At 31.2% G+C, this 27,836-nt stretch overlaps 1 long non-coding RNA gene across 1 annotated transcript; it reads left to right on the plus strand.

The window, feature by feature from the left end:
* Positions 1-3,805: 3,805 nt before the first annotated feature.
* LOC139896995 (uncharacterized) lies at positions 3,806-6,065 on the plus strand. Its single transcript, XR_011776413.1, has 3 exons — positions 3,806-3,870; positions 5,426-5,685; positions 5,889-6,065. It is a non-coding gene; the product is annotated as an uncharacterized lncRNA (long non-coding RNA).
* Positions 6,066-27,836: the final 21,771 nt, after the last annotated feature.

A 27,836-nucleotide genomic window follows, 5' to 3' on the forward strand; every position in this document is an offset into this window, starting at 1 on the left:
AACGTCCTCCCATTCATTTTTTTAATTATTTAATTAAACATATATTTACTGTAGTTGGTGTTTTATATAAATATTCGGCAACAGATCCATTAATTTTTAAGGTAATGAGTTTTTTAGTCTTTTTTTACCTTGGTCAAAAGACTCAAAACCCAGTATATATTTTACAAATAGAAAAGTCATGTGCTTTGACAAATTATATTCTTGTCTCTTTCTGTTTGTTTCCATGTGTTTTTTCACTTTATACTCACTGAATAGTTTTATGAGCTTTTCAATTTCCAGATGATGATGATGATGTTCATGGCTCCGTTGGATTGTTCTTTAAACAGTATATCAATGATATAAGACTCATTTACACACATCCATTCAAGAATCTTGTCCTGATCACATCATTCAATATCCATTCAATGTCCCTTCTATGAGGTTAATTAGCCCGCACAACAAGAAATCTGGTCTTTTGCCACGAAGCCATTTGTGGCGACATGATTGTCGCCGTAAAAGACCCGCTAAACGACAAAAAACTCTCACTTTTTGACTTTTTGAGTCAAGTTGATATATTGTGGCGACATGTCGCCATAAATGGCGCCGCAAATGTAATTTCGCATTTAATTTTTCTTTTCCTCTAAAAAAGAACCGGTCAAAGTTTGAAATTTTCAATTGTGGCGTCGTGTCGCCACTAAATGTCGCCGCAATTGTTATTTTTGATTTACTTTTCAATTAAATTTTTTCATCCAAACTGAAAAACTTTCTTATGTGGCGGGAAAGTTTACCGCGTGACAGATTGTGGCGTCATGTCGCCACTAAATGTCGACACAATTGTTATTTTTGATTTACTTTTCAATAAAAATTTTCCCTCCAAGCTTAAAAAGTTTCTTATGTTCCGGGAAAGTTTACCGCCTGACAGATTGTGGCGCAGACATATGACGGTGGAATGTGGCGGAGATGACGGTGATATATGACAGTGGAATGTGGCGGAGGTGTATGGCTGTGGAATGTGGCGATGATCTAAGACGGTGGAATGGGGCGGTGATGTAAGACGGTGAAATGTGATGGTTATGTATAACTGTGGAATGAGGTGGTTATGTATGACGGTGGAATGTGGTGGTGATTTAAGACGGTAGAACGAGGCGGTGATGTATGACAGTTGAATATGGTGGTTAGATGTGACGGTGGAATGAAGTGGTGTTGTGATGCGGTGGAATATGGTGATGATGTAAGACGATGAAATGTGACATAGATGTATGATTGTGGAATGTGGTGATTATGAATGACGTTGGAATGAGGTGATTATGTATGACGATGGGATGTGATGGTTATGTATGATGGTGGAATGAAGTGGTGATACGACAATGGAATGTGATGGTGATGTACGACGGTGGAGTGAGGTGATGTTGTAAGACGGTGGAATGTGGTGGTGATTTAATGCGGTGGACTATGGCGGTGATGTATGACGGTGGAAGAAGGTGGTGATGTAAGACGTGGAATCAGTCGGTGATGTATGATTATGGAATGAGGCGATGATGTAATTCGGTGAAATGAGGTGGTGATCTAACTGTGACAATCCGGAAATTTCTAACCAAAATTAAACTTAATCTTTATATATTTCCGACACGATAAGCAAAGTCTGTAATGTTGAGTCTCAAAAATTTCGGAACTATATTCATCAATTACCCTTTGACTATGCTCGACGATTCACGAACATTTATGTGTATATAGATATGTATATATAATATATAATTATATTAATTAAAAACGTTAACAAAGTATTTGATGTATAATGCTTTACATGAACGTATTTGTTTCGATATATGTTTAATACATTTATCGACGAAATTAAAAGATAACATCAAATGACTGAATTATCAGATACATTGTGATATGATTACAGGTCTCTGTTGTGAGGTCCACTGTGATTTAAGAAATCTATTCTTTTTAACAACATTCGAAAAATGGTAAAGTGACTTACAAGTAAGAACAAATGTGTCAAATAACGGTAACTAGACATAGGTTAGTAGGAGATTTCTGTTTAGTTTCCAATGCATGCTTTACAATAATTCCCTCGTTACTTTTGATAAGATAACAATTTAATTTTCATATTATTTAATGTGAAAGTGGAATTAGGGAATGTAGATAACTTGAAAAATAGATATTGGCATAATTAAGTAAATCAACATTTTACATTAAGATGATTTCATACGTTTATTTAACCTTAGGACTTTATCCAATGCTTCACCAACAGACTGTAATTTAAAAACTTGAAACCTATTAGGAATATATATAATTCTACTTTTCGACAACGTTTTATGATATAACGATTTCTATTATTTTAACCTTTTAACAAAATTATTCTTAAATATATTTAGTTTTGGAAAAAAAAAATTATCAAATTTATTTGATTTAGTTTCAAGCGTACAAAAACGTTTTCAGTTTAAAAAGAACTTTATTATTAAAACGTATATAACTTTTATAAATATCTAGAACCACTTTTGATAACTCATTACTTAACCAGTATGATAAAGATAACGATATTTATATTTTATTTTAGTAAATATATATAACTATTTAAATTAATATTATATAGAGGTCAAATACCTCCCAATGAAATCAATTATTATGTAACGTTTATAATTGATATGAACAGGGCATTTCACTAACATGGTGGGATATGATGGTTATTTAAGACGATGATGTGTGGTGGTTGTGTATGACGACCGAATGTGGCGGTTATGTGAGTCGGTGATGTATGACAGTGGCATGATGCAGTGATGTAAGTCAGTTGAGTGAGGAGGTGATCTAACACGGTGGAATGTTGTGGTGATATAAAACGGTGGAATAAAGCAGTGATGTAAGACTGTGGAATGAGGCGGCGATGTAAGTCATTGAAACGAGGCGGTGATGTATGACAGTGGAATGTGACAGTGATGTATGACGGTGGAATGAGGCGATGATGTAAGTCAATGGATTGAGGTGGTGATTTAAGACCGTGGAGTGTGACGGTGATGCATGACGGTGAAATTAGAAGGTGATGTAAGATGGTCGAATGAGGCGGTGATGTGACAATGGAATGTGGTGGTGATGTATGACGGTGGAATGTGGTGGTGATATAAGACGGTGGAATTGGTGGTGATATACGATAGTGGAATGCTCATGCGGTGATGTAAGTCGATGGAATGAGGCTATGATGTACGAGAACGAGAACTAGGATAAAACGTGGACGAGATATGTAATATTTTATATATTATATTAAATATATTATAACCATCAATACATAACCCACCGGTTGAGGCCATGAGTTCCTTACGAGATGTCTCATGTTCGAATCCAGTATATGATGAATATTTAGTGGTGGTGAGGGATGAGTTGGAAAATAGTCAGGGAATTCTGCTGGGCTACGTACATTAGAGTATGGAGTCAGATTACTCGCCCTCCAGGTTAGCCCGAACAGGAAAAACCTTCTTCGTTTTTATAATTAATTAAATATATTATATTTTATGTATTATATTAAATATTAAATATATTATTTATATTATATATATAAAATATATACGGTGTAATATATTATATTTTATATATTAAATATGTATATATTATATATTGAATATAATATATATTTTATATATTATATTAGATAATATATATTTTATATATTATATATGAAATTAAAATATTTTCACGAATTTTCATTGAAATTTTTCACTTGGCGCCGGAGGGAAAATACCCATTTATTTTAGTTTTTCCACGTTTCATCTCCCTCCTATTTCCAAAACAACAAAAAACCTATCGGTCTTTTCTCTCAAGCACACAAACCCTATTTTTTGCAAGCTTCAATTCTTGTCTAAATCCTTCTATTTTCTGCAATTAATCATGGGAAGGGTAAGTTTCTTACATATTTTCTTCTTTTACTACCCGATTTTGTGTGTTCTTACTTATTAATTTGGGTTTTCATGTGGGTATGTTAAAAAATTGCCTCTTTTTGTGTTTTTGGCCGATTTTGTTAATTATTATTGATGCTAATGCTTAGTCTTACATGAATGCTTGCTTATATTGTTTAAATTTTTAAATTTTTATAATTAGGGTTCATGTAAACTGGGGCTTTTTGGATATGGCCGAATTTTGCTAGTGATTTTTTTAATTGATGGTGTTTGAAGGTTGCTTGTGTTGTGTTGACCACTATTGTTCGTGATTACATGCTTGGAATTACTCAATTGTGTAATTTTGGTTTATGTTGCATATGAGCATGTTGTTAGTGAGAAGGAGATTCTGTAATTTTGAGAAGTTGAAAAGACTTGAGTTGATAAGTGGAGTTAAAATATTGCATATACATGTGTGTGTTAATTTAAGATACAAGGATGCTTTGTTTGCATAGTGCATGTACATATAGATATTTTTACCAGTTAAATAGCAGGGAAAAGATTTTTCAAGTGATGAAGTGGATGCATTCACCTCTAGAATCTGTTGTAGAAAAGTTGAATCTTTTTCGGAGTCTTCATCGGGTTCGTAACTGTTATGTCCCATTGTTGAAATTTCCGGTTTCAAGGTACGTTATGACTTGAATAACTATGATTATAATTCAGAGAGATTAATTTCTAATGATAGTTGTTTGAAAAAATTTAATGGTTTTGATCAAGATAAAGAGGAGGCTGCCTATAATGAAGTTGTGATGGAGATTAATAAGAAGCATAAAGGCTTGATAGTCGATAAAGAGGTTGGATTAGTATGAATAAGTGGGGTGGGTGAATGCTTTATAAAACAGTATATAGTTGTATTTAATGAAAGAATATGCTGACTTTTTTGTCAATGCATGAATGATTTTGACGAATTTCTATTTGTTATGTGGCTTATTGCAGGTGATACATATATTATTTAATTTGTACAAGACAACACGACGTAGGCGTTTATGTATATAAATATAACCCGTTGATGTAGTTTGGGAACTGCGATTCACTTGAACAACACGGGTTTGCAAGAAACAAACTTTGGACCGTCCATGACGATCCTCCACCGCTTCTCACTAACGAATCTAACGGGAAATCGTTTGTCGATTTGCTACTTAAACCTTCTGAAGAAGATCTTAAGTGTTGGCCACATACTTTTGAATTTCGTCTTAGAATCTCTCTTGCAATGGACGGGAACTTAACGTTGATATCCCGCATTCGAAACGTTAACGGGAAGCTGTTTAGATATATTGATTCAGTTTCCGCTGCCTTAGGTTAACATTTAGACTTTCTTAAAACTCTTGCATTGCTAAATCGTAATCATTTAACAGTATATAAAGTTTTTTAGGGGTTAAATTCACAACCTTCACCTTTATTTATATTCGAAGGGTTTTAAGTTTTCATTTTTGTAGGCTTTATTAAAACTTGCCACTACCACCAAATAAAAAGTTAACATCACTAAAATAATGGTTTATGTGTCATGTTTTTTGTAGCTTTACTTGGAGCAGCCACTTCAAAGGGAGTATGGAGCATAGCGGCGGTTAATCGGTTATACATGTTTGTACTTTGTAGAGGAACCAATGTAAGCAAAATTGACAGAAAGAGCAGTGGTAACCCTAAGGATCAGCTTCCAGGTTAACAAAGTTTTCTCAACAAGGAATTTGTGTCTGCTGGCATTTTTGACATCAATAATCTCAAGCTATAGCGACTTGCAATGCAGATGCTATCAACATTAACTTGCAAGAAAATGAAGGTATGATAAGTCTTCAATTCTCATCGCATTTCACGTTAAATTCTATGATAGTTTTGAGTTTTGCCTCTATGTAAAGGTACATTGACCAACATAAACATCTATTTTGTACGAAGTATTACATTTGCTATGTATGATTCTTTATGGATTGTTTGCCTATTATATTTTGTTAAAGTATTAAGCCTTTTTTCAACATATTGCAACAGATAACAAAGACTCAGAACCTTCAAAGAAAAAGAAGGATTAAGCAGTTCAGAAAAAACAAAAGACAACAGCTTTTGGTTTAAATCATCACTGCAACAGCTTTTGTTTCAGCCGATGTAGTATGTTCTTACAGCGGTGGTAACAGCGGTGGTAGCAGTGATCCTTCTGAAGGTGGTGGTGGTCGGCTTCTACCTTCTAACTGTCACGGTAATCGTATGAATGTATTATGTTGTTTTATTTGAATTTAATTTGTTTATGTGTATCTACGATGTGTATGTAAATTTGTAGCACCGAGAAAACCATGGAGGAATTCGTATGTTCAAACAATTTGATATCTTAAACTATTTAGTTTGTAATTTGGATGTTAAACGTTAGTAATTCGTGTGCTATTAGAAATCGTTTAGTTTGTAGTTGATTTGATTGTTGATTTATATGTTAGAAAACATGTTATAACAGGTTTTTTATGCTGGAAGAAAACCCGACATTTCTGGGTGGAAAGCAGAAAAAACAGCACCAGCTTCCATTGCAGATTTTCACAATTTGTGGTGACATGTCGCCGTAGACTGTCGCCACAAAATTGAAAATTTGAAATAAATAAAAAAGAAATAGTTTTTGTTCTGCTACCAATGTTGTCGCCACAAAATGTCGTCGCTAATAAAGATGATGATGTCATAATTAATTTTAATAACGCTTTTAATTTAATTATACGTGTCGCCACAAAAGGTCGCCGCTAAAGACAATTTTGAATTTCTTTTTCCTTTTCTTTAAAAAGGTAGTGGGTCCCACGTCCGTCGCCACAAAAAACGTCACAAAATATCAAACGTGACGCATCTAATGCGGCGACAGTTTTGCGACGCAAATGTCGCCGCAAATGAGTCTAATGTGGCGACAAATGGGTCTAATGTGGCGACATCTGGTCGCCGTAATAGAGCAGATTTGTTGTAGTGCCGTCACTTATTATGTCCTTAATATTTTTTATTAATGGGATTCTATGGTTCTTAAGTTTAAGAAAATTTATACTTAATTTGTATATATTAATTTTAATTACTAATTATATTGTATATGTATTGTATATACAGAGGGAAAAGTCAGATAACAGAGATGCATGGATATTGGGAGAGAAGAATAAAGGAAAAAGAGGATCATAAATGGCAGCATCCTCATTCCTTTTGCATTCCACATTTTCACTTTAATCCTTCCTGCTTTACCCTTCAAACAGAATCTGACTATCTAATCAGGGGCGGAGCCAGAAATTTCAAATGAGGGGGGCTTAAATTTGTTGTGAAATAGAAACATAAATATTTTTAGGTGTAAGTATAGATTGGTTAATGTTAATGCTCGGCCTTAAATGTTGTATCAAGCATCATGAAAAAAGTTTATAACTCAAAAAAATAGAGAAGTGAAAAAATATTTTTTAATATAAATTATGACTTATTGATAATATTATACTTTTAAGTTTTTTTTTTTATTTGTGTATGAAATATTTAAGTATTTGCATAATTTATTGACATTTTTGACAGAGCCATATTAAATTATACATATTACATATTTTAACTAGTACACAAAATTACATAGTACACAAAACTTTATATATTACGGAGTACATATAATTAAACTAAAGTACATTAAGTCATATTAAACTTACATATTTACTTATAGATTGAAGGGTTTAATTAACATATTATTAACTTTAGGGGTTAAGTTTGTATATAGTATGCTAGTACGGTATGGGTATTAAATCATCAATCCTATGTAAAAAAATGTAATCTTTCTAACGTATTTAATTATAGATTCAGGGGTTTAATTAGTATACTATAACTTGAGGGGTTAAATTTGTATGTAACATGCTACTTAAAGGTCATACATTAAACATATACAAAAAGAGTCATCTTCTTCCCACTTTACAATTTTACGCCGTTACCTCTGCAACATCAACCTACTTTTTCAATCTACATGTTTACTTCTCATGTTTAAAGTACAATTAACTATTGCATACACTACCATAGTTGAGGGTGGCTGGACAACCCCAAGCCCCCCTACTAGCTCCGCCGTTGTATCTAATGGTACAATCTCTCTACACATTGATATAAACTATGTTATGGATGGAGTATTATTTATGCAAAAACGTTATATACATGAACATTATGTGTATATATAGGTATCCTTACACTTTTAAATTTTGTCCCTTTTTCTCTTACATAATTTTTATGTTCCATTGTGCACATTGTACTTTTACCTTGTGTTTCTATTCAACCGATATATAACTCAAAATCAAATAAAATCAAGTACATTGCTTTGTAACTGAGAACATTCAGTTTGACTTAAAATTTTTATACCTGTGCCTATGAGCGACTACGATCTTCAATTCATGTGTTCTAGCCACGTGCGTTTCCGCTAAGAAGGTTTGGATCTTTCAACCTTAAGAGGTATCTAATATCTACACCCTATATTGGTTAAAATAGGACTTAAGTTGGAAAGTACCATGTGCAAAATGGAACTTAAAAAGTATGTCGACAAAAATTGGACGAAATTCTTGTAGATTTTCTAGTAGTTAACAATAAGTTTAAATTTCTTGTAGATTTTAGTAACCAGTAAAAAATTCATCATGGAGTATTTATTAGCATAATCTAAAAAGATTGATAATCAATTATAGCCTAAACTTGTGAGTTGACTATTATATAAAGTAATCCATATGGGTTGGGTATAGAACTGCAGAGTGAGAATATTTGAAAATCTAAAGCAGTCAGGATGTGGTTTCTTGCATGCTAAAGAATTTCAGTCACAAGTGTACTGGATTCAGCAAAAGTAGGGGTTAAACAACAACATGAAAATGGTGGTCCATAACAAATTAAATGCAGTTGGCAAGGACAGTACAGTATTTAGAATTATTATATAAGAGACAACTATTTGTTTATTTATTCACTTATTTTTTGTTTCATATTTTAACCATCATATAACACTGCGCGCCAAACTATATTTTTTTTTTAGAACAGCAGAAGAATTTTATTACCCACAAGCAAAGCGCCCGGGAAAGAGAACAAAAAATTACAAAGAGTCCAAAGGGTTTTGCAACCACAAGGACCAATTAACTTTATGTTTTTTATATCTAGAGAACAACCAAAAAAAAGAAGAAACAATAATGTTATCCAAAACATGAGATTTTCTGAAAGCTGCATCGTTAAAGGTATAGCTGTTCCGGAGCCGCCACATGTTCCAAAGAGTCGAATACCAAATGCTTCTCAGAACCAGACGTTTCTTTCCTTGAATCTGCAAGCCATCAAACCAAGTCTACAATTCTTCCATCGAAGCCCAACAAGGAATGTGCATATTTACCCTTGAACCAATATAAACCCATATTTGTCTACTAATGTTGCAAGTAACAAAAATATGATGATCAGGGATCCGCATGAAGATCACATAGGGCACAAGCCGAATTGGAGAGAATGATACCTTTTTTCTCCAGATTTTCTTTTGTTGCAAGACGTTGCATCTTTAAGCGCAAGATAAAAATATTAATCTTTGGAGGAAACGTCTTGAACCAATCAGTTTTGCGTGAGGGAGGGGCTATGTTATGCGAATCAATTTGGCGTCTTGCATCAGATACAGAGAAAACATTAGAGCTGGAACCATCCCAAACCCAGATATCTTTCTCTCTTGATAAGTTAATGGGAGCTAGAAGACTAAGTAACGAAGAGAACGAAAACTGCTCAATACCATCCCTTAAATCTCGTCTCCAGAACCATGTCCACACTCCATTTTGAAAACGCTCAGCAACCAAGTCCGACTTTCGGGTGTCCAAAGCAAGAAGACGGGGGAATCTCGAAGCAAGGGGCATTCCTTCCAGCCATGGGTCGTACCAGAAACTAGAAAGAGAACCATTTCCAAGCTTGATATGCATTAGAGAAGGAGGAATAATGTTTTTATCATGAATCGCAGCAACACATTTGCAAATGGCAGCCCAAGTACCTGAAGAAAAACGCTTCGAATAACTCATGTCATTGGATTTGATCTCATGAATCGATGTAATAACTCTAGCCCACAAAGCATTATAGTTCACAAGTAACCTCCATCTCCATTTATAAATTAGAGCATGATTTAGAGAAGCAAGATTTACAACATTTAAGCCACCATTTGCAAACGAATTTTGAATAAGTTTCCACTTTACCCAATGAATTTTTCTAGCATTGTCCTTACCTCCCCAAAAAAAAGCCACTCGCAAAGATTCCATGGTATGAATAACCTTGCAAGGAGCCTTGAACAAAGACATATAGTAAGTGCCGAGACCCCCAAGAACAGACTTGATCAAAGTGAGTCGACCACCAAAAGAAATCATATTCGCCTTCCAAGATGCAAGTCGCTTCTTTATCTTAGAAATGATCGGGTCCCAATTGGCGATTCTAGACATGTTAAGACCGACCGGAAGGCCAAGAAAATGGAAAGGTAAGGCTGAATTAGAGCAACCCATAATGGCAGCTAATCGAGCAACTTCCTGCGAATGAACTCCAATACCAAACAAATTCGACTTAAGGAGGTTGATTATGCATTTGAACCAAAAGATAAAGATGCTAATCTGTTATAACTATATCTCCAAGTAAACGTTTGTCTACGTTTAGCTTAGTTAACTAATATGAATATGATTGGTTGTTATACGCAATGGATGTTTTGTTGGAAAATGAATAGTACTTGAATACGCAGATCTATTGAATGCTTCGTGATTATAATTTATAGTAAGATTTGATTAAATTTCATGTTTTAGTTCGAAATACCTGCACCGTCATAATGATTTGGGTCCTTATTTTGATTACATGTACAGATTTCCAAACCAGAAAACGGCGAACATGGATTATTATGTTTTCCTGAGATTAAAGTTGAAAAATCGGAACATCATATTCAGGAAGACGCAGATGAGGTGGCGGGCGGCTGTGAATTGTCATTGTCTCTCTCGTTGCACCATCCTTCTGTCCAGATGAGCATTGGTTCCCCGACTAGCGAAATCAGCGAAGCTCACTCAAGAAGGCAAAATAATCTAAGTGATAACTCTTCTGAAAAGTGTAGTAGTGTTAATCTGGATCTATCCATTGCTCCATGCTGCTGATAATATGCAAGCAGTAATTAATTTTGCTAAAAAAAACATTTTCACTTGGTTAGTATTTTGTAGGTTGTAAGGTACCTATAATATTTTCACTAGGTCCTCCTAAATATATAATGAAATTATGGTTGTTTCTAGCTAAGCTTAATGAGACTATGAAGGCTAAACAAAGAATTAGCGTTTATGTTTAACTTAATTGTATGCTTAAACTCCCAAAATCAAAGCAAATTTTCATGTATTACTAAATAGGCAACACATTTTGGGGTGACCAAGGAAAAGGGCCGGACATGGTCACGAGATAATCCGGATAGGCCGCGTACATATGAGTAAAAATACTCGAACAAAAAAAATCTTGTCTTCACCTTATCCGTTTATATATTTTTAAAAAGTAGTAAATTTAGCAATCCGGTCTGTCATGGATGTTTTGGGTCAACGCCTAAGTAGTTTTGTGTTGAGTTGGGTTAGTTTGACTAGCTGTGTGTTGGTTATAGTTTTGGTTTGTTGGTTATAGTTTTGGTTAGAAGAAATGGATATGGTTGCTTTGTATTTGTGAATGGATGTTATCCCATATACGTGGGAGGAAAAAGTTGGAGGGGACTTGCTTGGTTATAAAAGAGGGGTTAAGTCTTCATTTCAAATTGCATCAATCAATACACTTTAAGTATTTGATTATTTCTTTCTTTCTTACCTTTGTTTGAGAGTTGTATTAGTTAAATATTTTGGAGAGTGTAGTTGGATTAAGAGAGTCGTCTATATCATTGTAACAATTTGTGATATAGTGTATTTCTCTCTTTGGGGGCCGGTGGTTTTTCTCCTGTTTTGGAGTTTCCACGTTAAATCTTGTGTTGTGTATTGTTCTTATTTCTTTACTATTATTGTTGGGCTGGGTGGTGGGAATTAGTGAGACCGTGATTTCCTAACACTGTGTACCTCCTAAAGTAAAACCACGTCGTCCAGTAAGAATTTAAGCTATTGGGCCTATTCATTCAATATCATCATCTAAGATCAATTATCAAGCCCAATTTGTATGAACTGCCTGATTTCCTGTCTCAGTACCAAGAATGTGAATATCTATATAAAATCTTTCTGGTATAAACTTTGTGGCCATACCTACAAGACTCCAATAACACAGTTTAACTATTTACTGAATTACTATTTTATTGTTTGTGTTACGGCTCGTGAAGATGTTAGTTGATGATGCACACAAACTACGCAAATCTACTCTAATTATTCGACTCCGTTGTTGAATCTTTATGCCACCCCATAGTTTCTCTCATCTCTATTTATTGATACAAAGGAATTGAATATAATTGTATAAGGTAACTAGCAATCATGAAGTTTTCATTTGATCATTTCAAATCTGAAATTTATTACCAATCATGACTGAATATGCATTTATAATTTATTACGAATATTACATCCCTCATCGGTAAGTCTATAGTTTTGAAATTTAAAAGCATGACCTGAATTACGCAGTGATGTAACATACAGGATCCAGAAAAACAATAAAAACTAAGGACATTATTGTCGGACATAAAGTAGTCCGATTGAGTACCAGAAACATGCAAAAGTACTAAGTTCAACGCTCATAGTAAAAACCGTTAAAAACTTCCCTAAGCACTTTTCAGAACCAAAATCCTCGAAACTGGTTCAAGTAATGTTAGCACTTTTGTGGTTTCTATAAATATTTCGAAGTTGACCGCTTCCGTTCCACATCCATAGTCAAACTTTCCACCTCCATGGTCAAACTTCCCACCTCCATCACCATGACAATAGTAACCACCACTACTACAAAAAGTTGAGTAGGACCCCCATAAGAAACCTCTTTTTACAGTGGGTTAAAGCCAAAAATAGGCTACAAACTTACACAAATGTATCGATGTCGCCTACAAACTTATAAAAAATGTGCTAATATAAACAAAATACTTTTTTTAACCGTCAACCAAAATGGTTGATACGTGGCTTCTAAGTAGTCATGACACGTCGGTGATACATCGAAACAGAACTGAAAGTATATGGGCGACATCGGAACAGAACTGAAAGTATATGGGCGACATCGGAACACAACTGAAAGTATATGAGTGGCATCGGGACATATAAAATGAATAAAAAAAGTTAAATAATTAACTTTACCGGTTCAGCAGGTAACCGGTAACAAAATGTTAACATTAGCACATTTTTTTTAAGTTTGTAGGCGACAGTATGACGTGAATGAGTTTGTGGGCGACATCGGTACATTTGTGTAAGTTTGTAGCATATTCTTAGCTTTAACCCTTTTATAGTATAGGAGGGTGAAAAACAGGTTCCTAAAGTGTATAGATACCTATTTTTTAAGGATTTGAAAAAAAGAGGTTCTTATACTAGACCTAAGGAATCTCTTTTAATATAAAACCGGTTTCAGTTAGACTATATGAACCTTTTTCTTCAAAAAACCGGTTTCAATTCATTTTCCTTTGGAACTTTTTTTTTTAAAACACGTCTCGATGCAAAAAAATTTGAGCGGGAAATAAAAATTTTAAATAAAACATATTATTAACTTATTATTTATACCAAAAATCAAAACCTCCACCATTTACTTCTACATCCACTTATCACTTTCCACCATTTACTTCTTTGTTGAAGTAAGTTCTTAAATTTCTATGTCTATTCAAATGAGGCACTAACAAAAAATTTTCTTTATAAAGCAACAAAAAATTACAGAGTAATATATTAAGAATGTACGTTTTGGGGTATATAGTTTTACAGTTGCAGCTGCAACAATTCATTTGACATGAACCAATCTAGACAACGCCACGGTGAAGCAAATTGCTCTTAATTTCATATCTAGTGCAGCTAGTCATCATATTATCCTTTTCATTTCACCAATTAAATAACTTTTTCTTGAAAAAAGATTCTTTTTCATAGTGTTACTTAACTTTGTATTTTCCTTTAAAACATATAAAGATAATTTAAATTTATATTTGTGTTTCTCATTACCATATGTATAACAACCCTCATTTTTCCACTCTAAAATGACTATAATGCCCTTAGGGTTTCATTGTTGTTTTATACATTAGGGTTGTTATCTGGACATAATAAATGAGGTAATTAATACTCGTATTTAATAAACTAACACCTAACCCTAAAAATTAAATGTAAACCTTAACCTTAATATTTGTATTAAATGAACTATAATTAATTAAATGAACTATAATTGTGTGAATATATATAAAAATGTATATGTATAAATACTTATAAGTATAGGGCATATAAATAAATAAAATAAACTATAAGTATTTTCATAAAATACTAAATAATAATTATATAGATATATACTATATATATATATATATATATATATATATATATATATATATATATATATATATATATATATATATATATATATATATATATATATATATAAGGGGGGAATACAACTTAAGTATGTAAATTCTAGAACTTTCTTTTAACTAATATATATATATATATATATATATATATATATATATATATATATATATATATATATATATATATATATATATATATATATATATATATATATATATATATATATATATATATATATATGTCGGCCGAAAAAAAATTTAATTAAATTTGTATTTTTAAAAGGAATGTAATTTTACTTGTTCTCCAAGTATTTTTAATCTATAAAAAGGCCATGACCCTTCATAAAATTTATTCACCAAAATTTGAGGCTTTTCTTTTCTCTCAAACTTGTAAGTTTTTTTTTTCTTTTCCTCATTTCTTTCTTTCGATTTTTTTTCTTTTCTTTCTTTTTTGTTCGGCCGAATGAAAACAAAAAGAATAATATTTTTTTATTTAACAAGCTTAGTTAAATCCAACTTATTACATGATAATTATTAACATGATGAATGGGATTTGTAAAAATTGATTTTTCATAAAAAAAATTCGTTTTTATATTTTTAAAATTTTTATTTGTTGTTCTTTTTCAGCCGATACATTAATAAATATATAATAAATATATAACGAGTTTTATAAATAATATATTGTGCATGATAATTACTAATAAGTAATATGAGATCTAGGAAAAATAATGTTACTGATTAATAATTCAATTTTATATTTTTAATTAATTATCAACAGTTTATTAAGTATATATATATATATATATATATATATATATATATATATATATATATATATATATATATATATATATATATATATATATGGTATCTGTAATTATTTATAAAAATAGAAAAAAGGCTAAATAAATTATATAATTATTTTTCCAGTAAAGTTAAGTATTAAACTCAATTATTTAGGTCAGTACATATTTTATAAAAATTAAATTTGAATTTATATAGATTAATAGTACTACTTTTGTAAACCGAAAATCAATAAATATTGGAATAAATAGCAAACAAATATAATAAATAAATATTTACTGATGCAAACTCTTATTATTAATATTCTAAGGTAAAACATATTTTTATATATTATCTTGATCAATAGAATAATTAGTTATATTATTATATGTATTCGGTATATATATATATATATATATATATATATATATATATATATATATATATATATATATATATATATATATATATATATATATATATATAAAGAATTGGATTTAATTAATCTACAACCTATAAATTAGTAATAATAATTTTTACAGATTATATTAGGTACATAATAATTGTTCAATTTGAAATTTTGATTTATATATTATCATAGGTATTTAATCTATATTTACTTACTATTCGGTTATTATTAATATAAATAAAAGGACAGAAATTGTGTAAAACATTAAAAATAATAATAAACTTTTAGAAACTGTTTAGAATAGTTTTAGGACTTATAAAAATAATTTTTGTAATTATTGGAATATTATTTATAATTAAATACGAATTATCTAGTAATTAATCTTGTAAAAGGGATAAAATTCGTAATAAAAATATATATTAATAATAAAATTATATATAAAATTTTTCTAAGTTTTATAAACTTGTAGGAATCTGTAAAAACATATAAAATTATATTTTTGGGTCGAATTTATATTTATTCCTTAATTAAACTTGTATTAGATGTAAACTGAGATAAATAAGGAAATATATATATATATATATATATATATATATATATATATATATAAATATTAAATAAGATAAAATCTTATCTAAAGTTTTTATATGATTATCTTACCTATTTTGATCAGTAGAAAAATAAGGAATATTATTTTTAATTTAATTTAGATATTTACTTAATTTAAAAGTAATTAAAGATAATAAGATAATCATGAATTATAAATAAAAAATAAATAAATAAATATAATAATTATATTTAATTATTAATAGAATACCTTGGTTATTATATAATAATTAAAAGTTATCAATACTAACTATAGTAATACATTATTAATAAGTAATTATAGGATAATTATTAATACTTTTATTTTAAGTATGAATTAAATAAATATTAGGTCATTAATAAATATAATATAATAATAACATAGATTATGAATTAAACTTAATGTGAAGGTTATAATCGAAAGATAACGTGCACTATATGCGAACCTCACCGCTACTTACGGCCTATGGTGGTCCTTGTTGCCTTATGGGAACCGCTTGTGGATCTCGAATGCCAAGACTTAGATTCTGGTCAAGAGTCCTGGGCGCCCGATAACAACAGATCATCAGAGTGACTTGCATGATAGCAATGAGGTTTGAGTAAAAGTGTACAACGTCTTGCCAAAGATTATAACCCGAACTTTCTATAATTGGGAAGTTACTATGAGTGGAAACTTTTCATAAGTAGTAACCTTCCGAAAATGGAAAATATTTTAGAAAACCCTTATCATTAGTATAATTGTATACTTATGTCTATTAGGCAATATCTGATCATATATTCTATCTCTAGGTTGAGATCTCGATCGTGTTCGTTCCATTCAATTCATTCTTTTGTGAAATAACTTTTCTGTGCTATTAAGGTGAACTCATAGCCCCAATTTTACGTATTTTATTGAATTTTATAAACCTTGGGGTGAGACACATGCTTACTTTTAAATGATTTACAATTTAGACACAAGTGCCTAAACTTTTTGATATGCAACTTCGTGAGACTATTGTTAACTTGTATTGATTATATCTTTACATGCAAATCCTCACCATAATATCGTTAATTGCTGGAATTGAAATGTTGCAAGCTTAATTATTGTGAGCAGGCCTATTGAGAGCGACGTCTCTACCCATTGACCGATCGTCAAGGGGGTACATAGTAATGATTACCGACACCCGTACAGTGTCAGGGGTTAATGTTTAGCTCGATATTATAACTCATGGCATATTGAATATTTTGATATTTTTGAACTTAATCTTGCGGTCTAAACTTATTGATTATTAAACCTATGATGTTCACTCAACCATTGTGTTGACATTTAAGCATGTTTGTCTCAGGTGATGATTAGCTTATGTGCTGCCCTATGTTGCTTTGCTATCTGATGCATTGAAGTTCGCATTATTTATATCTTAGCATTTGTTAAACACTTATTACATTTGGATTTATCATGTAAAACATTTTTCGTTTCCGCTGCAATACCTTTATTGATTTTATAAAACATCTCATTTAGAGTCGTTCTCGCTTATATACTTGTGTTGTGATATTGTGAAGTCATATTTACCCCGGCCCTATTTGGGGGTATGACAATATGTATTGTAAGAGTTGAGGACATAGGAGTTAATGGCATCTTAATAATGTTGATGCGGCAAATTATTTGTGACTAACAGCCCCATTGTTCTATTAATTTAATCTCATGTTTAGCTATAAATCATTATTTTTTTAAATGAAGAAAAAATTAAGAAACCTGTTTTTAAATAAAAACAGGTCTCTTTTGTTATGCAAAGGAACCTGTTTTTATTAAAAACATGTCTTCTACCTTTTGTTATGCAAAGGAACCTGTTTTTATTAATAACATGTCTTCATATCAAGAATAGAAACCTTGTTTTAGCAACAACAACAAAAAAAAAAAAAAAAAAAAAAAAAAAAAACGGTTTCTACAGTTAGCCAAAGGAACCGGTTTTAAAACCGGCTATCCACATAAGGAACCTCTACTCATAGGAACCTCTTTTAAAAGAGGTTCCAAAGGCTCCACAAAGAGGTTTCTTTAGCTATTTTTTTAGTAGTGCACCTTGATCATTAATTGCACCAAATTGTTGGGTGAAAGTATAGGCTCCCACACTAGATACGGGATCTAACATTTCATTGGGACTAGTGTTATGCACATCTGGTGTTAACATAACAGAACTCGACAGATTAATAATACCACCTTCATTTGAACGCGAGTTTAATCCGCTCCTATTTTCAAAAATATAGCCAGTGTCACTCATAAAGCTCTCAATCTCACTATCCACATCGTTTAATGAAACCCTCAAAACCTTCACAAAAGCAAGAATGGTCACACGAGAGTCGTTTTTGTTAATGTTATATTTTTCTATCTGCAAAACCAAGTCCGGTTAGACTATATGAGGTGTTCAAGTTCAAGTTAAACAAGAGTGATTTGGTTGATTCAAAGAAATCAGGAATAGATGTTAACAAGACGGCTAACCAGACTAACATACATGAAAAATGTGAAGTACATTTACCTAAAAGAACAAATTTCAATGCACAAAGCAGAGTTGAAGAAATAAGATGATTAGTTTGACGTGGAACACATCAGACTTCGGAATCTGTATATTTATCTCAAAGCTAAACATAAGGTTACACCGAGGCCATTCACTCCTTGCATGCTTATAATAACAAGTTAATTGCGAAAAACAAGCGTGTTTCTATTTCTCTAGCTACACAAGATTCATACATAGTCACTTTAAAACATAAGTTCTCTGATTTAGAGTATGAACTAGTGAAGCAAACCATACTCTTTGATGTTGAAAAACTTGTGTTGATTGCTCAATCAAGAGATTTTGATACATATTATAAGGACCTGTCCTAATCCATTTGGACGAATACATTACATTTGATTACATCGCAAGGTACTTGACCTCTATATGATACATTTTACAAACATTGCATTCGTTTTTAAAAGACAGACTTCCATTACATAGAAACTTGACGACATGCATACCATTTCATAATATATTCAACTATAATTGACTTAATAATAATCTTGATGAACTCAACGACTCGAATGCAACGTCTTTTGAAATATGTCATGAATGACTCCAAGTAATATCTCTAAAATGAGCAAATGCACAGCGGAAGATTTCTTTCATACCTGAGAATAAACATGCTTTAAAGTGTCAACCAAAAGGTTGGTGAGTTCATAGGTTTATCATAAAACAATAAAATTCATCATTTTGATAGACCACAAGATTTAAATGCTGCATGGTACAAATGGGCTCGAATCCTATACCCACCTGTAATGTACATGCGATATCTTTTAAATACAGTACACCTTTCTCGTGTACGAAATTATCTTTCATAAATCTTAGTAACCGTACACATATCTCGTTCACAAAAATAACATACACATAACCTGTGTATAAAATCATTCTCTCGATACATAATATTCACTTTTCATTGCTTCATAGCTTGGCTTGGTAACCGACCTTAACATATAATGCGTATAATAATATCCCCAAAACAGAACATCTCGTCTGTATAATAATCATATAAACTTCAAAGTACTAAACACCACGCCCACTAGCCCTTCCGTCTAGTGAACATTCTGGGTGGGGGTGTTAAACCCGGTAGCTACCTTTAGGATTCGCGTCAATTAGGCGTGCACTAATTCTCAAAATTAGTGATGTTCCCTAATTCTTAGGCTACCAAGCAATAATAATCAGGGGAAAAATATTCATATCAATTGTGGGAATTATCACGTCCACATAATTCAATGGTGGCAATTATTACGTCCACATAATTCATTCGAGGAATGTTTTGCTTGTGTCTATCTCGTCAAACATTTATAAAAGCATTTCATGTATTCGTAGTTCAAAATGTATTTCAAAAGTATTTAATAAAGCAGTTGTAAAAGTAGCGCATATATTCTCAGTCCCAAAAATGTAAAGAGTAAAAGGGAATCAAATGAACTCACTATACTGTATTTTGTAGTAAAAATACAAATGACTAAACTGAACAATGCAGGGTTGACCTCGGATTCACGAACCTATATCAAGTATATATATTAACATATAATAACAACTAGTAAGTTTATATATTAATAATTTACATATCGTATTACTAAATAAGTTATATTTATCCTATATACTTTAAGTAGTTAATATTTATTTCTATAATACATTTATTAATATTAATATAGTAAATACTTATTAGAGTAGTTTAATAATATAATATTTATCATTTATCATAATATATTAAAATAGAAATTTATTTCAAGGTTTATATGTGATAAGAATATATATATATATATATATATATATATATATATATATATATATATATATATATATATATATATATATATATATATATATATATATATATATATATATATATATATATATATTTTATATATATATATATATTTTATATATATATATATTACTTAATGTCATTTTAATAATAAAAATCTAACAATATGTAATATTAATATATTTATAATGTACTTGTGTAAAATAATATTTATTTGTAATAATAACAATAATAGTGATAATAATAATGATAATAATAATAATAATGATAATGATAAAAATAATAGTGATAATAAAAATAATACTTTTGAAAACGATAATTTTAATAGGAATGATAATAATAATATTAATAAACTTAATAATAATAATATCTACCTAATAATAATAATAATAATAATAATAATAATAATAACAACAACAACAATAACAATAATAATAATAATAATAATAATAATAATAATAATAATAATAATAATAATAATAATAATAATAATAATAATAAGTACCTACCTCAAAATAGGCTTTAAAAAATAAACTGCCCGCGACGGGACTCGAACCCGCGACCTCTTCTTTGACCCACAACACTCTTAACCACCTGTCTGTTTCATGCTTTTTCTTAAATAGGCCATCACCCATTTATATTTATTATGTTATCAGCTGGCCCAACAATACAAAAGTTCGGCCCATCCTAATAAAATTAAAAGCCCGAGAAGCCATTCCATGTTTTTAATCCAACATCCCAATCTAATAACCGATTAATTGGCCAGCTGTTGTGTTTAAAAACAAAAACAAAAAAAGTGCTGGCAAGTTGTAGTCGCCTTTAACCTTCACCATTGTTAATCGATATTTTACAATCAACATTCTAAAATCGCCATCGTTCTATATCACCTCTTCACTTTATCATCGGTGACACCCAATACTATTCATCTTCTTTCTCATCATTATTACTGTATCATTAGTATAACATCCCACAGCAGCCTCGACAGTTTCATAAGTGGTTTCGAGCAGGAATAAACAACAAGGGGTGAGGGTTGTTTGAGAGGGTTAAGGTGATGGTTTTTGGGTGGTTCGAACACATAGTTGATGATGGTCGTTGTAATTAAGTTGATTCGAATATCATTACGGCTGCAGTAGTATGTTCACATAGATGCTTAAATGGTGTGTGAATTATTAGACAATAATTAATGGGTTTTGGTTTCGGTTTAAGGAACAACACAGAAACATCAATTTTTCGAGTACATCAATTATTCGAGTAACAGTGTTTACTCATGGTGGTTTTAATGGGATTCGAAAGAGAAAAAAACGAGATCAGAAGTACATGTGCAGTAGCAGCAACCGAAGGTATTAACAAGTGGGTTTTGTTTTAATTGGTCGCAAAAATAAATTTAAACAAAAGTAGTACAATACATGTATTAAGGTGGTGGTGTGGTTAATATTTGATCAGGAAACAGAAATATTAATAGCAGTAGTAGTTTGTGTTCATGGGTTTTTGTAGGTGTTTCTCCGAAAAAAATATATAGATATATATAAGAAACGATGGTGGTGATAGTGTTTGTGAGGTGGTGGTAGTCGGTTGAGATGATAATGACTTAAGTGGTGGTGTCGTGGTTTGTGGTGATTACCTAAAGATGATGAAGAAGATGATGAAGGTTTGTTGATCAAATAAAAATGGTGATGGTTATAGCAGGTTTGTTTGGTGGTTGAGAGGTGATGCAAAGTGGGTATGGTTTTGATGACCGGTTGTAGAGGTGGTGGTGTATTTATAGCCGATGGTGGCTAAGGGTGGTCTTCGAATGGCAAAATAGTAGCAATAACAAGATTATAATAGTAGTAACAACAAGGTGTAGTAGTGTTTATCAATGGTGGTTCGAAGATTATGGTGGCGGTGATTGATTTGTTCAAACATGAGGATAGTGATGTGTGTGTTTGTGTGAGTATGGTTGAAGAAGAAGTTACATATATCACTTATGTATATGTGTATATAATATATATATAAGATGAGATGAGATAATTATAAGGAAGTCAAAAACAAAAATAGTAAAACAAAGTTGTTTTAAATCTCGTGACACTCAAAACAAAAGTTAACGGGTTCTGTTTAATGACTTTCATAATGCATACAAATGTATATATTTACAAATTCAGTTATAGATCATATCAATAAATAAAATAATATAATAATTAGTAATCATGTGAAAAAGAAGGAAAAGGATAGCAGCCGGACAAGTTGGATCGACATGATAATTTCGGACTCCGTTGTTAATCAGTGGCGGATAAAATTTCTCAGAAAAATCCCATATTTTTAAATTAACTATGTTCATTTATTTTGGTCATTATGGTATAAAATTCAGTCATTAATTTAATAAATAAAAATTACATCAATTGTCCCTCTCATTTATGGGTAAAATATAAAAAGTGTTAAAATGCAATAACTAAATCCTAAATACCTTTTTAGTAAGCCTAAAATTTATAGAACTCTTATTCGGACCAGCGTTTATTTTAAAATCATATAAGTTCGAATTAACTTCTCTAAATAATAATCGAAACGTCCAACGAGTATTACAATTATTAAATAATTATATTTGATATACTCTCATATATATATATATATATATATATATATATATATATATATATATATATATATAACAATTTAATTATATCGTATATTATTTTATATTTTTAGTTCTAACGATTAAATCGTATATTACTATTTTAAGTTATTATATATATATATATATATATATATATATATATATATATATATATATATATATATATATACATATATTTATATGTATGCACATTTATTTACAATTAATGGTTCGTGAATCGTCGGAGATAGTCAAAGGGTAATTGATTACATGAATATAGTTCCAACATTTTTAAAACTCAACATTACAGACTTTTCTTATCGTGTCGAAATCATATAGAGATTAAGTTTAAATTTGTTCGGAAATTTTCGGGTCGTCACAGTACCTACCCGTTAAAGAAATTTCGTCCCGAAATTTGAGTGTGGTTGTCATGGTTAATAATAAAAATGTTTTCATGATAAATATGAGTTGATAAATAGAGTTTTATCATTATTGGGTAATATAGATAAATCGATTTGATTTTATGAGGAGTGCGAGTGAAGCTATGACAAAAGAACGAAATGAGAAAATAAAATCTTGTCATATCTTTTGACGTAGACATGATTGATCTCCGGAATTCAAGGGATTTAGAGAAAATCTTCGTAATGAGATTTGGTTCTTTGATAATTAAGGAAATTAGAATCCTTTCTGATTATAGGCAATAATCCATTTCGATTGCTTTGTCGGGTATCTCACTATACATTTACCTTCTTTGTTTCCTTTATATTTTGGAGTTCCATCCTTTTGTTTTCTCTTCCCGACTTTAAGTCAAGCGAAATATAATCCAGAATTTGTAGGTGTGAAGTTTCGAATTATCATAATATACAAGGTAGAAAGGAAAGGTAGTAGCACGATTTGATTTGGTAAATTACCAGAATCACTGAAGATAAAAACTATCGAGAATATATTTTCTTGATATGTTCAGAGGTTAATTAGAATGAAAGAGTTATGTAACATGGCACATGATGATGGTATGATCTACTGTGAACCATCATCACGTCTCATTAGAAACTCATCATGACTTACTGTAATATAATCACGTTGGCCAAGCGTCATTATATTATACTAACTCATGCTTCAATTCCCTACACTTATCCAAAAATCATTCATAATCTATACTTAGATGTTACAGAATATTGAAAACTAAAACAGTTTTCAATATGATGTAATACAGATAGCACGAAGAGGTATATAACTTTTGGACGAGAATATTTATGAAAATATCTTCAGAAATATTGAAGATATTTATGATGATATTTTGGAATTTCTAAGTTCGAAGGTTGATGAAGAAAAAAATTTTTGCAAGATTTTAACATGACTTCGGAGCAAGATATTCTCTAAAGATTTCATTGGATCCAGAATTACCTGGATTCTTTGAATATAGGGTTTGGTCCTTGTATTTGTCCTTGGTCCCCTTCATGGTTTTGCATAATCTGCTTTTCAGTATTAAATTTTCTATCGAGCTTTCCTAACACTCCTTTCTTTATCATCAAACTTTTGGCCATTTAGACCATCTACCATTTTTCTGTTTCCTCTGCATTTAATACTACGATATCTGAATCATCGGTTATCAATCCAAGGTGGTTTTAGGAGAATTGTGTTTTTAGATGATTAAACGCTTATGGTAAAATGGTGGAATATGAAAGGTTCCCCGGTAACAATAAAAGAGCGTGCATATAAATCAAAGTTATAATAAGGTTGTTTCGAACGGAAAGTCAAAGTTGATTTGATGGAGCTGTGACAAAATTTGTTATTTTGAAAGGGATTACCAAGTTATTTTGGGTGATAATAACACTAAAGGAATTAGCACTGCTATGTGTTAAATGTTCACTCAGTTTCTGAGAGTTTTTTAGGTGCATAACTATGTGCATAAATCTTTCCTTCCGTAGATGAAGTTGTGGTTGGTTCATCCTCTCGATTGAGGTGTTTTCAAGAATCATGAAAGGTTTGAACGCAGATTGTAATCGTCAAGATACAAATGAGGTTTAAGATTAAAATCAAGTGGCAAACTTGAAGAATTGTTTAGTTTCATATGTTATAATTAATATTTTAATTCATTTTAATTGTCCAATGTTATTAGTCCACAGTCGATAGTTCACAGTTAACAGTCCAATAATTCATATATAGTTTAATATATAATATTCGAATTAATTAATACGTATCGTGACCCGTGTACATGTCTCAGACTCTATCACAACTCAAAGTATATATATTATTATAGAATCAACCTCAACCCTGTATAGAGAACTCGATCATTACTGAATATAGAGTGTCTATGGTTATTCCAAATAATATATATTGATGCGTCGATACGATATGTCAAAACCTTGTATACGTGTCCCAATATTTAAACTGCGTAAAATAAATAATAGAAATTAAATGACAATAAATAAAGTGTGTAAAGTAAATAACAGAAATTAAATGACGATAAATAAAATTGCGATAAATAAACTGCGATAAATAAAATGTAATAAGGAATTAACAGTTAGCTAGGAACAGTTAGCTAGGATTTTGTTAGCGTGGTTTCTTAACAGAATTTCTTATAGTTAATTTGTTTGTTTCTAACAAATTTTTATTTTGTCCAAGGTTTTTCTTCATTATGCCACTTGTTGGATTCTGATAAATCAAAATTCAAATATGAAATTGAATGAAAATGGTTATTCTGTGGTGAACGGATTCGTATATCGGTAGATGTAAGTAAGATAGTAAATGATTGTTGAATCAGATTCGAAGAATGTACAGTGTAACTTATTAATGTGAAATCTAAATATTCCTCGGATATTACCTACCCGTTAAAATATTTTCAATATTAACAGTTTGTACAAAAGAATTTTTAATTACAATCTTTATGAAAATATACTTACATATATATTTTCTTCAGAGGTAATCATGGATTTAATGAGTCAATATGATATTAAACTCATATGATTTATGGTTAGAATTAGAGTACATAATCTCTAAAACATTAGAGATTACATAATCATCATGTCGAACGAAGATAAATGATGTAGAACGTTATGTAGAATGATGATTATGCTCGAGGTACAGATCAAAATGTTGAGGCATGGTTTGTCGATGGTACTGGTGCTGTTACTGATGGTACTGTTGATGACGGTGATGTTGCTGAAGCTGGTAAATTTTGCACCATATTTTCCAAGGCTACAACTCGGGCGCGAAGCTCGTTGACTTCTTCTATTACTCCGGGATGATTGGCGGTTGGAACGAGCGGATGAATAAGATTCAGAATTTGAGATAGTATATAATCATGGCGAGATATCCAGGGAATGAGGGTGAAAATGGTGTTTCGGACTGGTTCGCTGATAAGTGCTTCAGGTTCATTGCCAAGAGGTAAATTCGGTTGGTGAAAAGGATAGCCTTCTTTGCGTCTCCATTGATTATGTCGACTACGAACCCATCAGATAAATTGGGGATGGCTGATTGATTGATTCATTCTAGTGACACCGCTTTCGGAGCTTAGGTGAATATCCATGTCGGAATAACTATCGGAATAGCTATCGAAATCTGAGGGACTCGAACTGGTTGAGGGATTCATCTCGTACGATCAGATGAAGGATTTTCGATAAGAAATAGATTATAGGATGTAGATTAGTACCTTGCAATACATAATTTACATATGCATATATAATACTAAAATCCCATAAGTTACGGAGGAATCTACGGAAGCTGTCAGGCAAAGGTAACAATAACAGATACGCTAAGATATGAATTTTGTCTATATACTATTCATGCAATCAATGCAGTAAGATGTGTCTAGACTAGAAATGATAAGCAGGTAATTTCCTAAGGATAATAAGCAGATGATTTTCGACTAGAAATGATAAGCAAAACTTTTGACATGCAGACACGGTCGAAGTCCAGACTCACTAATGCATCTAAACAACTATCAGTTAGACACACTAATGCAAGACCTGGTTTGTTAAGACCACCGCTCTGATACCACAATAAGGACCCGTACTAATCCATCTGGACGAATACATTACATTTGGTTACATCGCGAGCTACTTGACCTCTATATGATACATTTTACAAACATTGCATTCGTTTTTAAAAGACAAACTTCCATTACATAGAAAGTTGACGACATGCATACCATTTCATAATATATTCAACTATAATTGACTTAATAATAATCTTGATGAACTCAACGACTCGAATGCAACGTCTTTTGAAATATGTCATGAATGACTCCAAATAATATCTCTAAAATGAGCAAATGCACAGCGGAAGATTTCTTTCATACCTGAGAATAAACATGCTTTAAAGTGTCAACCAAAAGGTTGGTGAGCTCAAAGGTTTATCATAAAATAATAAAATTCATCATTTTGATAGACCACAAGATTTAAATGCTACATGGTACAAATGGGCCCGAATCCTATACCCACCTGTAATGTACATGCGATATATTTTAAATACAGTACACCTTTCTCGTGTACAAAATCATCTTTCATAAATCTTAGTAACCGTACACATATCTCGTGCACAAAAATAACATACACATAACCTGTGTATAAATCATTCTCTCGATACATAACATTCACTTTTCATTGCTTCATAGCTTGGCTTGGTAACCGACACATATAATGCGCATAATAATATCCCCAAAACAGAACATCTCGTCTGTATAATAATCATATAAACTTCGAAGTACTAAATACCACGCCCACTAGCCCTTCCGTCTAGTGAACATTCTGGGTGAGGGTGTTAAACCCGGTAGCTACCTTTAGAATTCGCGTCAATTAGGCGTGCACTAATTCTCAAAATTAGTGATGTTCCCTAGTTCTTAGGTTACCAAGCAATAACAAT

Source organism: Rutidosis leptorrhynchoides, chromosome 3 (assembly GCF_046630445.1).
Source record: "Rutidosis leptorrhynchoides isolate AG116_Rl617_1_P2 chromosome 3, CSIRO_AGI_Rlap_v1, whole genome shotgun sequence".
NCBI classification, from domain to species: Eukaryota; Viridiplantae; Streptophyta; class Magnoliopsida; order Asterales; family Asteraceae; genus Rutidosis; species Rutidosis leptorrhynchoides.